At 54.8% G+C, this 13,210-nt stretch overlaps 1 protein-coding gene across 4 annotated transcripts in view; it reads left to right on the top strand.

The window, feature by feature from the left end:
• Positions 1–13,210, top strand: part of NDST1 (N-deacetylase and N-sulfotransferase 1) — a 57,237-nt gene that overhangs the window by 5,796 nt on the left and 38,231 nt on the right. The window contains exon 1 of one of the 4 annotated variants that reach the window (XM_090288415.1): positions 12,910–12,993. The exons of the other annotated variants lie outside the window; for them this stretch is intronic. The gene's annotated coding sequence lies outside the window, so the exon portion shown is untranslated. Of the gene's footprint in view, positions 1–12,909; positions 12,994–13,210 lie in introns of those variants that run through there. 4 annotated transcript variants of the gene reach the window in all.

A 13,210-nucleotide genomic window follows, 5' to 3' on the forward strand; every position in this document is an offset into this window, starting at 1 on the left:
GTGTGGGAGCTCCTGGTCTTATTCAGGAAGCCTGGCAGGATTGCCTCTTTTTGTCACACCTGTTTTTCTTCTTTACTTTTATTAAGGTTCAAGTGCTCGAGTTCTGTAAGCCCAGACTGGAGGCCATGTTGAATGGTATCTAAAACATGTGCCAAACAAGGTGACCTGGCTGGCAGGTCCTGGGGCTGCCCCCAAGACCCCAGGGACGCAAGGCACACATTGTGTATGCCATGGGCTAGAGCCTCCAGAGGGCTCCTGCCCAACCTCCCTGTGCCCTGGGAAGGGGGAGAGGATGGTGGCAGGGGGAGGTGATCTGGGCCAGGTCTTGGAGCAGGTGGCTAGGACGCAGAGGGAACAGAGGCTGGAATTAGGCTCTGGAGTCAGATAGTCTGGGTTCAAATCCCCGCTGGGCCACTTCCTACTTGGGAGATCTGGGGCAAGCTTTTTAGTTCCTCCTGGTGGTTTCTGAGTGACTGCTCTGGCCAGATGAAGCACCAGAAATGAAGAAACTTAAACAATGCGAGCTAGCCAAGATGGAGGGATTGTGTCTGGAGGTATGGAATGGAATCCCGGTGCTCACGTGCTTGAGATGTGGTGGGTCTCCAGCCTGGTTCAGACCTGAGGTCCGGCTCCACGAGGCTGGGCGTGGTTTCTCATCACCCCGAGGCCAGCCAAGGATCGGCCTGTCCGGGCAGGTCCAGGGTGGCGGTCGGTGAAGGTTTGTGGTAGTCATTGCGCAGCTGCAGCCACCTTTGGTTTACCCGACCTGCCCAGGCAGAGGCCAGGTGCATGAAATGAGTGTCGTCATTGCAGGGCCTCGTTCATGCTGTACCTCTGCCCAGATTCCCATCTTGCTCCCCTTACATCGGAGCAGCTCCTGCTTTTACAGGAGTGTCAGCATCACATCTCTTCAGGGATGCTGTCCCTGATCCACCTGCAGGTTAAGTTAGTGGTTCTCAAAGTTGGTGTCTGGACTAGGAACACTGGCATTAACTGGAAACTTGTTAGAAATGCAAGTTATCTAGCCCCACTCCAGACCTACTGAATCAGAGACGGAGGGCGAGGGGGATTGAGAGGTGGGAGAACGAGGACCAACAGCCTGTTCCCCAGAATTCCGATGCATGCTCAAGTTCGAGAAACACTAGTTGGGTAATTTTTTTTTTTAAATGAACGCTCCTCTCCTTGAGCTGTCAGTAGACGCAAACATCCAGAGGGAAGCTCGGGCTCTCTCTACCCTGTCTTCAAGGAGCCACCATCTTGTAACAGCTTTCTAACCCCAGCAAAACATCTTGTGATGCAGTGGTGGGGTTCAGTAGAACCCCAACAGGGTTACAGGAGACACTGCTGGGGCCACTTGAGGAAGGCTCGACTGGGGGACTTGAAGGCGGGGGGCAGTTTATGGGTGGCAAGGATGGCTGCCAGAAGCAAGCTGGCCATGTTCTGGGACTGGGGCCAGAGCTGGGGCTGGGCAGAGAGTGTGGGTCCTGCTTCGAGATGGGTGTGTGCTGGCGTGGGGTGTGAGCATGCGTGGGTGATTACAGCAGCCAGATGTGGTCCGAGAGGGCTGAGGGGCCTTAGCTGTCACCAGTCTGGTGGTTTTAAGCATCTCAATAAGTTTAATGAAGATTGTATAATTGCCACTCACATTTAGTGGGAGCTTATCAATGCTTGTTAGGCACTTCCATGTAATCGTATCTGGAGTAATCCCCAGAATAATCCTATAAATTAGGCACTATTACCCACTTGTAGATGAAAATACTGAAGCCATATAGCCATAAGGTGGTAGGTCTAGGACTCTAGAATTCTGTGAGGGTACTTTGAAGCATGATCTCATTGGGGAAAGGGCAGCAGGAGATTGTCTTGGAGTGTCTGTGTAGTAGGCACAACTTAGATTGGTTTTCTAAAGATACAAGAATATACATGCTATCAAATGAGTGAATCAGGCTAGGGGGGAGGTGATGGGATAGTGTTGGGGTGGTTAGGGCTCAAGCCCCCAAACTGGGGCTTCCACCGCATACACTGTCACTCTTCCTACCTTAGGGATGGGCCTTTCGAGGCACAGAGAGACTCAGTGCTGAGTTCCAGGTCCCATGGTGAGGGCAGAGGTAAAGCCAGAGAGAAGAAAGTAGGTTTCCTCTGGTTCTAGCAGGGGGTGTGTGGGGTCAAGATCAGAGCCCACTGTCTACCCTGCTGTTCTTTTCTGCCTGAGTGTCCTAAGGTGCTTCCCAGGAGACCAAGGGCTTTCTCAACACAGTGTTCCCCTTCATTTCTCAGTGGGACACCAAGGCTTAGGGAGGAGCAAGGACTCGCCCACACAGGCCCACACCCGGTGTCAGGATGGGGACGGGAACCCAGAGCTATCACTGTTCTGACCATGGAGGGGTTTGTTTCCCAAAAATTGTCCCTGCCCCACACCTCCCATCTTTGGCAGGCTGGGTAGCCAGAGCCCGCAGGGTGGCCCAGAGCAATGCTGGGGGGCAGAGATGGGTGTGTGCTGGGGAGATGGCTGCCAAGGAGGGGTGGGGCAGCTTCTAAGAGGAAGAGTGCCAAGAAGCCCGAACCCCAGACGGAAACCAAATGTATTTTCTTGGTCCTCAGAGGATATTTGGAACAATGGAAGTAGGAAGAGGGAAGCTGGACTATAAAAAGGGCTTCTTGATATCCTTAAAAAAAAAAAAAGTGGAGTCTTTATGTTGGACTTCTGTTTTTCTGAAGGATGTTTATGAAACTTCCCAAAGCAGGATCCCAGGGCCCCGTGAATTTTGCCAGGGGCTTTTGTTTCTAGACTCGGGCTTTGGATCTGGAAAGGACTTGGTAGGGTCATCTCCCCATTTTATAGTTGGTGGAACTGAGGCTCTCCGAGGAGGGAGGGGCCTGCTTGAGGTTGAACAGTGAGGCTGTGGAAGACTTGGGACTAGAGCCTGGGTCTTCCGCTGTCCTGAAAGAAGCTGTTGTCTCGACTTACCTCTCCTAGGATGCTGGCACGGAGACTAGGCAGGGGCTGAGGAGGGGTCCTCTTTGGAAACTCAGAGCTGCTCGGTTCGGGGCAAGGCCAGGTCTGGTCTGCAGTGAGGTGGGCCCACTAGATGGTGACTTGCGTGGTGGCGATGAGGAGGCCGGGATGGCTCACATGGTGATGCCACCCCCGTACAGATGCTGGGGCCCAGCTGTGCACCGTCTGCCCAGCAGCTGGGAGCTGTGAGTCACACCCAGTGGGTGCAGAGGCAAGGGCTATTGTGCGCTGTGATTCAGTGTATTCTCCTTGTCCCAAAGGGATGACTAGGACCCGAGCCCTGATTCGTGCCCACGCCTGTGGACTTCAGCAGCTGTGTGTCTGGGCTCTAAGTTTACAGATATGAGGAGGTCCTGAGGGCTTGGGGGAGTCCCTTCCCTCTGCCACCTCCTATCTCTTGATCCTGTGGATCCTATGATCTTGACCTTTCCATTCTCACCAGTGCAAGGATCTGGGAGCTCATGAGATCATGTGCAACATATTGGAGGCATTTCTGTGTGGTGAGTCTGTAGGTTTTATCAGGATGTTAGAGGACTTGGCCTTCCCCAAAGTGCTGACAGGAGGGCAGGGATGGTGTGTCTGCACAGTAGGCTTGAGAGAGCTGTTGATGAAGAGGCTGTGCATTTTTAGTAGAAGGCAGCCCGGTGGCAGTACAGTAGTGCCGTGGTTCCGAGCGTGGCTGCAGAGGCCACTGTTGGGCTCTAAGTCAGCACTTTCGCTTGCAAGCATGATCTTGGGTGAGTAACTGTGTCTGAACTTTAGTTTCCCATCTGTAAAATGGGAATAATAAGAATAGTTAGGATGTGATAGACTTAAATAAGATAATACACATTCATGACTTCTCCCAGTGCCTGGTACAAAGTAATCACTTAGTAAAGATTTGTTATTATTTTTAGTTCCAGCTCTTTGCTGATTTGCTGTGTGAACCTTTGAGTGCTTTATTCCGGGGGCTGGGGGGGTCTTATTCTCCATTTCCGGCTCTGCACCCTGTGCTGGGCTTTCCAGGAGCTGCAGGACAAGGTTGGAGAGTGGGATGGACAGGGGAGGAGGGTGAGCTCCCTCTGCATTCTGAGCCTCCCTAGTCCAGGCCCCCCCTGGTGCCTTGAACGTGGCTTTGTCCCGAGGCAGGGTTATGTAACCAGTCAGGCCTGGCCAGGCAGGATACCACTCTCAACCTCGTTTTGTCCCCATTGTCTCTTCCTCTCGCTTCCCCTCCCCCCACCCCCCCCCATGGAGCTGTTGCTTTAGCTGACTTGTTCTTCAAGCTCCAGGGATGAAATCAAACCTGTGCTATTCTGCCACCAATTGATTTAGTTTGGAGGTTTACTGAACAGGTGGCCCCTCCTCCTGCTACCTGGGGACAGACAGAGCTAATGCCTTTGTGCCTGCTTTGGGAATGCAGACAGGGACTCCTTTATAGGGGGAAAGGCAGACAGTAGGCTGGGGGGCTCCTGACCCCTGGTCCCTGTGGTTCCAGAAGGTATACTCACCCCCTCCCCTTGACTTCCTCCCCACCCTTGCAGCCCAGGACTGATGCCTCTTCTCCCAAGAAGCCTTCCCTGGTATCTCAGCTGCAGGGAACTTGGCCTCTACTGAGCTCTGTAGCGGGTTCTCTGTCCCTTTTAAGAAAACACGGGCCACGAACTGGCAGATTTTGCTGGGCCCATGCCAAAACTTGAGCTAGTTGCCAACAGGAGATTTTACATAAAAATCCCAACTTCTGGCCTTACATCAGAAACAGGAAGATCAGAAAACTTGGAACCTCCATTCTCCAGTGGCTGCTACTGGAGATGGGGCACACGTCTCCACTCCGCCCCAGTGCCACCATCCTCTTCTCACACTTGGGTGATCTTTCTGGCCCTCTAGGTGGCTGAGTTTGCAGCCCTACCCTAGCGGCACGGACTGCTTTCTCTCCTGCATTGGAGTGTGGTGCTTCTTGTGTCTGCTCTGGGGGCTCGTTGAGCGTGGTGGAGGGTCCTGTGTCCCTAGAAGCACTGCACTCAGACTCAGGCTCAGGGCGGCGTACACAGCAGGAGCATACTAAGTGCTTCCTTTCTGAACCCAGGCATGGCAGTGGTGCTCTCGCCAGCTCTGAAGGTCCCATTTAATAGATGCCCTGGATCCACTTGCCCTGTGGCCCCTGAATCCTGTCCCACATAAGCTGTGGCTGCTTAGCTACTGACCCAGACAGCTTCTTAAGCGGAGGATAAATAGTCACGGGAAGTATCCCCATGCTTCAGTATAACCAGGGAGAGGAGCTTTTAACCTGCGACTGTCCCCACAGTTCACTCTCCCAGAGGGCTTGGAGGAATTTGAGGGAAGAAGGGAGGCTGGGATCAGCAGTCTTCAGAGGGTATCAATTCCAGACCCCTGTATCCTGAGGGGACATGGGGCTGGGAAGGTTGGGTCATTTCAGGTGTTCACTGGACCCGGCTTCCCCTCCTTTGGGCCTCTCTCTGTTTCATTCACCTTCTAGAATTGCACTTTATCCATCAGCTCCTTTATCCATCTGTCTGTCCATCTGAGGTTTGTTTCTCTCTTTTAACTGAAATCCTAAACATCCCCTGAGGTCCGCTAAGATGTCTCCTCCTGGAAGAGGTTTTAGTTGCAAGGTCACAATAGCTCTGGGTACGAGAAAAACCTGCGAAGCTTGTGAAAAACATGTGCAGATTTCTGTCCCCTGTCTCTGACTCCTTCAGTCTGGGGTACAGCCTCCCCCTTTCCAGAAGATTCAGACATGAGACATGCTTTGAAGACCGTATCTTAACTCAGGGAGTCCAGGGCTGGTAGGGAGGATTCCTGGGTGACAGTTGTGCTGTGTGATGTTAGCGTGCCCCTTTCCCTCTTTGGGCTTCTCTTTGATCCTCTGTGTCCCAGCTTGCTGGGCCCCTCCCAGTGGTTGTGGCTGCAAGTGCCCCGAGAGCCATGAAAGAGGGGATCAGGGCAGGTCCCAGTGTTAGGGTGGAGTGAGGACCCCCAGTCTTGGCCCCACCTTGACCAGGCAACAGCTCAGGAGAGGAGGGCCCAATGCCAGTGGAAGAGGCAGGCAGGGAGCCCGGCTCAGCGTGGACAGGGCCTGTGTCCCTGTGTCAGGCCCCACCGGGAGGCGGGGAGGTGCTGAGCCCAGGGAGGTTGGAGGGCTGGCCTGGACAACCCCACCACTTGGCCACAGGCTGAGGGGCACCCCGCTGGGTGGTCCTGTGGCAGGTGGGCTGAGACTTCAAGTGCAGACCTGGACAAACCATTTACAGATGGGTAAACTGAGGTACATAGAGGGAGTATGAGTGTCATGAGTATGTGGAAAGTCGGGCCTGGACTCCAGGTCTCTGACTCTCAGACAAGGCCACACTCCCCTGTCCCCATCTCCTTCTGCAGGCTCCCTGCCTGATCACTCCGCTGGAACAGTCGCCTGATTGTCTGTGATGGCCTTGAGGCTAGGGCTGCCTTTGATGACCTCCAGGCCAGGGCCTGGAAAAGTGAAACCACCATGTCACAGCCACCCCAGAGGCACAAAACCGGTTGGGTGTGCAAATTACCCCTCAAACATCCTCTATCCCATTTTTTTGTTTTTTCATAAAGTGTCGCCTATGGGTCTGTGCCCATTTCCGCCTGGCACTGGGCTTCACGCTCTTTCTGAGAACAAAGCTCCCCTCTGATGGTTCTCCTGCTGACAACAGGAAAAGGGCAGGCGTGGCATGGGGCCTCCCTCCTCCACCTCCTCTTGCTGGGGGCATGGGACAGCCTTTGTAGATGCTGGACCCTGGCAGCTCTGGGGGGCTGGGAGGGAGAGCAGTGGCAGCCTGGTTCCTACTGGTGACTGAAGCCACCCCGTGGGTCCCACTCTCAGACTCAGAAGTTCTCCTTCAGTAGCCAAAAGGGTGGGCAAAGGCATTGGATGGGGACCAATGTAATTGTTCTGTTTTATGGTCCAAGCACTCAGTTGTCCCAAGACACTGTTTGACATGACACTGTTCATGCGACAGCCCTCTGGGTTTCAGCTGACACAGGTGGAATATTGGATTGGCCTCCAAGTGACCCTGGTCTCCTAGGGGGCTGCAGAAACTGAAAGATATGTTCAAATGAACAAGGCAATGGTCCCTCATTCAACAATTCTTTTTAAGCATCTACTTTGTTCCAGTCACTTTTTTAGGCACTGGGACAGACACAGCAGTGAACAAAACAGACCAAGACTTTGGGCTGACATTGTAGCGGTGGGATAGAGTCAACAAGCCAGCGAACACTGGCTCGGCGGTACCTGTTAGGTAGTGAGAAGGGCCTGAAAGACAGATAAAGTGGGTTGGGGCCAGAAAGTGTGACTTTAGGGAGTGGCTCTGCTGTGTCAGGTGGTCATAGAAAGTCTGGTAAGGGAACAATAGGTGCCAGGAGGGAGAAGGGGAGCCACGGGTTACCTGGGGAAGAGCGTTGCAGCAGAGGGAACAGCACCACGAAGACTTTGAGGCGGGAGGGTGTGGACTGTGCTGGAGGAACAGCAAGGAGGCTGGTGCCGCTGGGCAGGGAGAACAGGAGCCGTCTGGCGGGAGGTGGGACCAGAGGCAGTGTGCAGGGCCTCCGAGCCCACTGAGAGGACTTTGCTGTTTAGTCTGAGCACAGGGGAAGCTGCTGAGGGGCTGGGCTGAGGTCTCACTTGTTTGGACGTATGGGGCCACCGTGTGGAGAAGAGATGGGAGATGGACGCAGGGCTCAGCCAGGAGGCTGCTGCAGTCACGCGGGTAAGGGAGGACCTCCATGTGGGGTGATGAGGGAGGCAGTTGAGGGTCGGACTCTGGGTTGATTTTGTAGGATGAGCCAGTGGATTAGCTGTGGGGTGTGAGAGGATCAGGGTGCGCATGGCAAGGTTTCTGCCCTGAGGACACCGTTGGCATTTCCTGAGAACAGGGAAGCCTGCAGGACAAGTAGATTTGGGGAGAAAAATGGAGATTTCACGTCAGAGGTGTTAAGTTGGCACTTACCCTGGTCTGGGGGAGATAGATCCTGGCCTGCACAGTATCGTCACTGGAGGGGTGATTTCCTCAGGGGGTGCGAGGGTGCTTGGTAGGGCCTTCCTGGGCCCTGAGAGTCTGGTCTGTAAGAACCAAGATTTCTTGGGCCCTTCCTGTCCCTTTCTCTCTTTGCAAACCTCCTCCTGGACAGAGGAAGAAGGCAGATCTGAGGACTAATTGTTATGGAGTGGGCTGAGGCATGCCCCTTGGGTGGGATTTCCTCCCGGGCTGGAGCGTGGGGAGGCCTGGGAGGGGAGGCTGGAGGCCAGAGGCCTTGCCCTGACTCTGCTACCAACACGGAGGGCTTTTTCTCTGTGCCTTGGTTTCCCCTCCTGTACATAGGACCCCTGAGCTGGCCCCAGGGTTCTCAGGGTGGCAGGGAGCCCTTCAGGAGGCTGCGCGCACAAGGGTTAAGAACCTGGGCTTAGAGTCCAGGCATGGGTGTGAATCCTTTCTCTGCTGGGGACATAACTTCTTGGCTGAGAGACTCTGGGCCAGTAACCCAACTTTCTGAGCCTCAGTGTTCCCATTCATAAAAAACAACCATAGTACCTACGTCACAGGCTCGCTCTGAGGGCTAAATGAGAAAATGTGGGCAGCATTTAGCAAAGGCCCTGGCCCACACCATGCCCACTCAACAGGCTGCTGGTAACGGTGACCTGTGTAGTCTGTCAGGTTAAGGGGTTTTGCCTGGTGGGTGATGGGAGCCATGGGTGGTTATTGAGTAGGAGCATGTTGTGCATGTGATTTGAGGGAGCAGCTATAAGTGTGGAGACTTGGACTGAGCCTCTTCCACCTGCCAGAGTGAGAACTGAGGGCTGGCCCTGATGGGCTCTGCCCCTGCCTGAGGGTCTTTATTGACTTGTCATGGGCAGCCTCTGCCTTGCACAGGTCCCTTGGGGTGGGGGTGGCCATTTCCCCTAAGGTCTCTTCCAGGAACCCTGGTCTCTACATTCCAGGGGCTGATCTTAAGGAATGTAAGTGAGGGGCATCTAGGGACAGTTGACAGCGAATGGACTTGACTTGCATTCAGGGCTCCGGACAGGGCCAGCGGGGGCAGGGCAGGCCTGGAGTGGCATTCCACTGGACACTTGGATGTGATCTCGGTTCCTGATGTGGGTCTAGTCTGGGTGGCGCTTGCCACTGTAGAGCCATAGAGAGGTTGACAATGGCAGAATGTGGCCCCCTCAGGATCCACACTTCAGTGGTGCCCAGGCATGCTGGCCCGCCCCATGCTTTTGCAAGCCTGTTTCCCAGCAGTCGAGCTGTGCCAAGACAGCCAAGGACATTTCATAGTCCCCCAGGGCTCACAGCCAGGCTGTCACCAAGCAGTGCTTGTTTTCCCAGGGTCCAAGGGTTTTTAGGGATGGAGGGGGCTCTGGAGATATTCCAGGGACTTTTCTCAACAGCTGGGTAAACTGAGAGAGAGCAAGGCACTTGACCAAGGTCTTACAAGGCTGCCTCCCTCCTATCTGTCACCTCCCTCTGTTCCCATGTCCCTTGCTCAGACTTCTGGCCTCCTGCCCAGATGTTTGTAACAACCTCAGTCTGTGGGCTCTCCAAGAGCTTTGTTTGTCCTTCTATTATCATAATCTTGCCATAACCTGCCAGACACACACACTATTTGAGTGTGTCTGGTCTCCTGGCCCCTCTAGTCCCAGACGGAGCAGTGTAGCACCGAAGTTCTGAGCTCAGGCCCCAGACTCAGACTGACCTCTGTTCGAATCCCAGCTCTGCCCCTTCCCCTTCCTAGCTTGGCAGCCCAGGGCCAGGTGTTCCACATTTCTGAGTCACAGTGTCTCCATCTGTGAAATGAAAACAGTAGCAATACTTAATTTACGAGGATGTCATGATGGTTAAATGAGATAATATATGAAGTGCTGGGTATAATACCTGCACAGTGAGTTCAGCAATGGTTATTGTTTCTTTATGAAGGCCATCAATGCTGGTTACACTGAAAAGTCCAGGGCATGAAGGGGAGACAAAGCCCTGGACCCAGAGACGGGAGACACAGGCTCCAAATTCACTCTGAAGCACTGCCTCACTGTGGGCTTTGTGGGCAGTCACTCCTCTGTCGGGAGTGCCGCTTTCCTCATTTGAGAAAGGGAGAAGAAATCCCTGCTCTGTTTCTATAAGGTTGTCATGTGATGCCAAAGCAACGTCTGTGAAAGAGCTTTGCATCTGTGTAATGATTTAAAAATGGCATGGCGGTGGCTGTGGTGTGCTGGTGGTGATGAGGACATTGTAGCCACAAGGGTGGACAGCTGTCTTGGCTGGAGGCTGGTCAGCCTGCAAATGCCCAGCACCCACGCGGGCTTCCCGTCCCCGCCTACTCCCGGCCTCCAGCAGCCTGTCTTTCCCATTAGTCTCAGCATTTCTACTCAATGTGGGAGGTACAAAGACCCGGGGGCATCCTCCAGGCCCTAGTGGGTTTGGGCAATCTGTGGCTGGTGCCATGGAATGCAGGGACTAAAGCCAGAGAGCGGGTTGAATCTCAGCTAAGCACTTTGCAACTGGGAGCTTGAGCACGTTGCTTAACTGCCATGAGCCTCAGTTTCCATGTTTGTAAGATAAGACCCTGCTGAAGTGGAGCGAAACACTTAGCAAAGGGCCCAACACCCTGTACCCAGTTGCGGTTGTGTGTGTTTTCCGTCTGGAGCGTGGTGACCAACAGATCTATGGATGGTGGGGAGTGGGGGTCATTGTGCCCGTTTCTGGGGGTGAGCTGTGGAGGCCCGATTCCCTCCCTGTGGAATCGCCCAGCTTACAGTTAGGCGGGCCCTTGGAGACATGTGGCGTTATTCCATTTTATAGGTGCATGAAGAAGGCCCAGAAAGGAATCACTGAGGTCACAGGCAAGGCGGGGACTAGACGAGGCAAGTCCCCTAGAGCTAACTTGAAGGCGTGTTTGCTCTTAGGTGCTGCTAAGAGGTGCTGCTCACCCCTGGCGGCGTGCAGGTGCGTGGCAGGGCCTGAGAGGGGAGCCTCCTTGACGTTTGTGCGTGCTGCTGCCTCACTGGCCTCACCCCTTGTCTGGGACTGGAACTCTGGCCTCCTGACCCTGCGAACTGTCCCCTGTGCCTTGGGAGTACGGGAACATCTGTGAGCACCTTCTAGATTCTCACTGAGGCCCCCTGGGTCCCATTAAAAGGAGCCTGTGAAATGTAGGTCACCTAGCACTTTTTGCCATGTCTCCGCTCACTCTCCGGCTGTCTATGCCCCAGAGAAAGCGAGACCCTCCTGCCCCCCTTCTTCCCCCTCCTTGCCAGCTGTGCCTCTGTGTGTGAGGCGCCCCTCACCACTGAGGTGTGCTGGCAGCAGGCTCTTGCCTCGGTGACAAGCCCCAGCAAGTCTGGAGGGGCAAGGGCACTTTCATGTGGGCCTTGAGTCTCAGCAGGCCCCCATGTTATACCCACCAGGGTTCCAGAAGATTAGGGAGTTTCTGCAGTTCCAAGTGCCTCAAAGCTTTCCTCCCCATCCTCGTTGCCCCCAAGAGTACCTGGCTTCCCTCTGCTCTGGCCACAGGGCCTGGAGGCTTGCAGTTGTCCAAGGCTTTTATGTCTTCTGGGAAGACTGGTCTTCGTGTATCCACCTGGGCCAGTCCCCCCATCACCACCCAGACCTGCTGGCAACTTGGTAAGAGGTGGCCAAGACTTCTAATTCCTGCAGGGGTGACTAGGATTCACCTGGGGCTGGCGGCATCCTAGGCCACCCTCGCCTTGGACAGCCTTCTCTGTCTCCATCCCCAAGCCTCACACGTCCAAGCACACCATCCTTTTTTCTATGGCTGCTCTGGGGGCCTGGAATTCTGTCATGAGCAGGTTGCCTTGTGCTCTCCTTGGTGTCCTCTAAAAAGGCAGAAACCTTGCAGGTGGATGCTCTTACACATTTGCTGCCGAGAAGTAAATCTGGGCCAGCCTGGCCCTTTCCAGCTGCCTGTGTGACTGGAGCCAGGTTGCTTCTCCTCTCTGGGCCTCATAAAGCCCTTTTCAGCTCCAGCACCTGACGCCCTGGCCTGGGTTTGGCCCCCTCCACACTGGCAGCCGCCCTTCCTCCTCCTCCATGGGGCGGGGCAGTGGGGAGGGCCTGGCAGGTCAGCCGGGGCACAGCAGGGGCCAAAAGCCAATGTCACAGATGCTTTGATCACCAGCTGTCCCTACCAGGGAATATCAGTCTTTCTTCCTCCTCTTTGCAGGACAGATGGGGAAACTGAGGCCTGCAGCAGGGGAGGGTCTTGCTTAAGACCACACAGGAGGTCAGGCAGAACTGCAGTCGCTGTGCCTGCTGCCATAGAGGGCTCCTCCACTCCTGGCTGCCACCTTTCTGTTTTCTTTTTTCTTTTTAAAAGATTTTATTTACTTATTTTTAGAGAGAGGGGAAGGGAGGGAGAAAGAGAGGGAGAGAAACACTGATGTGAGAGAGAAACATTGATCACCCCAGTTGGGACCAAACCTGCAACCCAGGCATGTGCCCTGACCGGGAATCAAACCAGTGGCCTTTCTCTTCCCACTTTCCGGAATGATGCCCAACCAGCTGAGCCACACTGGTCAGGGTGCCTGCCACCTTTCTTAGAGGGACCAGAGGACTCATCAGCATAAGGGTCAGGGACATACTTTCCCTTCTTCCGTGGAAGGCACCTCCAGGCAGGGGTCCCTGCCAGCTGGGGAGATTTCTGGGCTGGGGGCCGAACTTGGCTGAGGTTCAGGAGGTAGAGGCTGGTGGCCTCTGACAAGGGATATGGTGGAGCGTTGGGGGATGGAGGCTTCTGGGAATGTGGTTGGTGGCTCACGGTGCCCTAGGGCCACCTCCCTCCCTGTGCCCTCCCCCCACCCCCCCTCCCTGGGGAGGAGACTGGGACGTCTGTAATGCCATTTGTCCTGGCTCTGGGATTAGGTGCTGCTGTGTTAAGTGAGGAGTGTGGAGCCGCTGAGAGGACGCAGAGAAGTGAACGGAGCTGAGCGGTTGCTGCCTGGAGCTTGGGTGGGTCTTGTCATTCTTTCCCTGGCCTCCTGTACCCTCTGACCGTGGCCCCTAGTGCCCTCCTTCCTGTCCAGTCCTCCCAGGTCTGTCTGGACGCACATGTGCACGCAGTGTGTGCATGTTCATACTCGCACAGGAGGGGCTCAGGGTGCAGAGGTTGGGGCAGGTGGGTCCTGGAGCCTGGTGCTGGGTCCCATCTGCCTTCAGGACCAGAAGT

The sequence above is a fragment of the Furipterus horrens genome, unplaced genomic scaffold, assembly GCF_987537825.1.
Source record: "Furipterus horrens unplaced genomic scaffold, mFurHor1.1.pri manual_scaffold_10, whole genome shotgun sequence".
Taxonomy (NCBI): Eukaryota; Metazoa; Chordata; class Mammalia; order Chiroptera; family Furipteridae; genus Furipterus; species Furipterus horrens.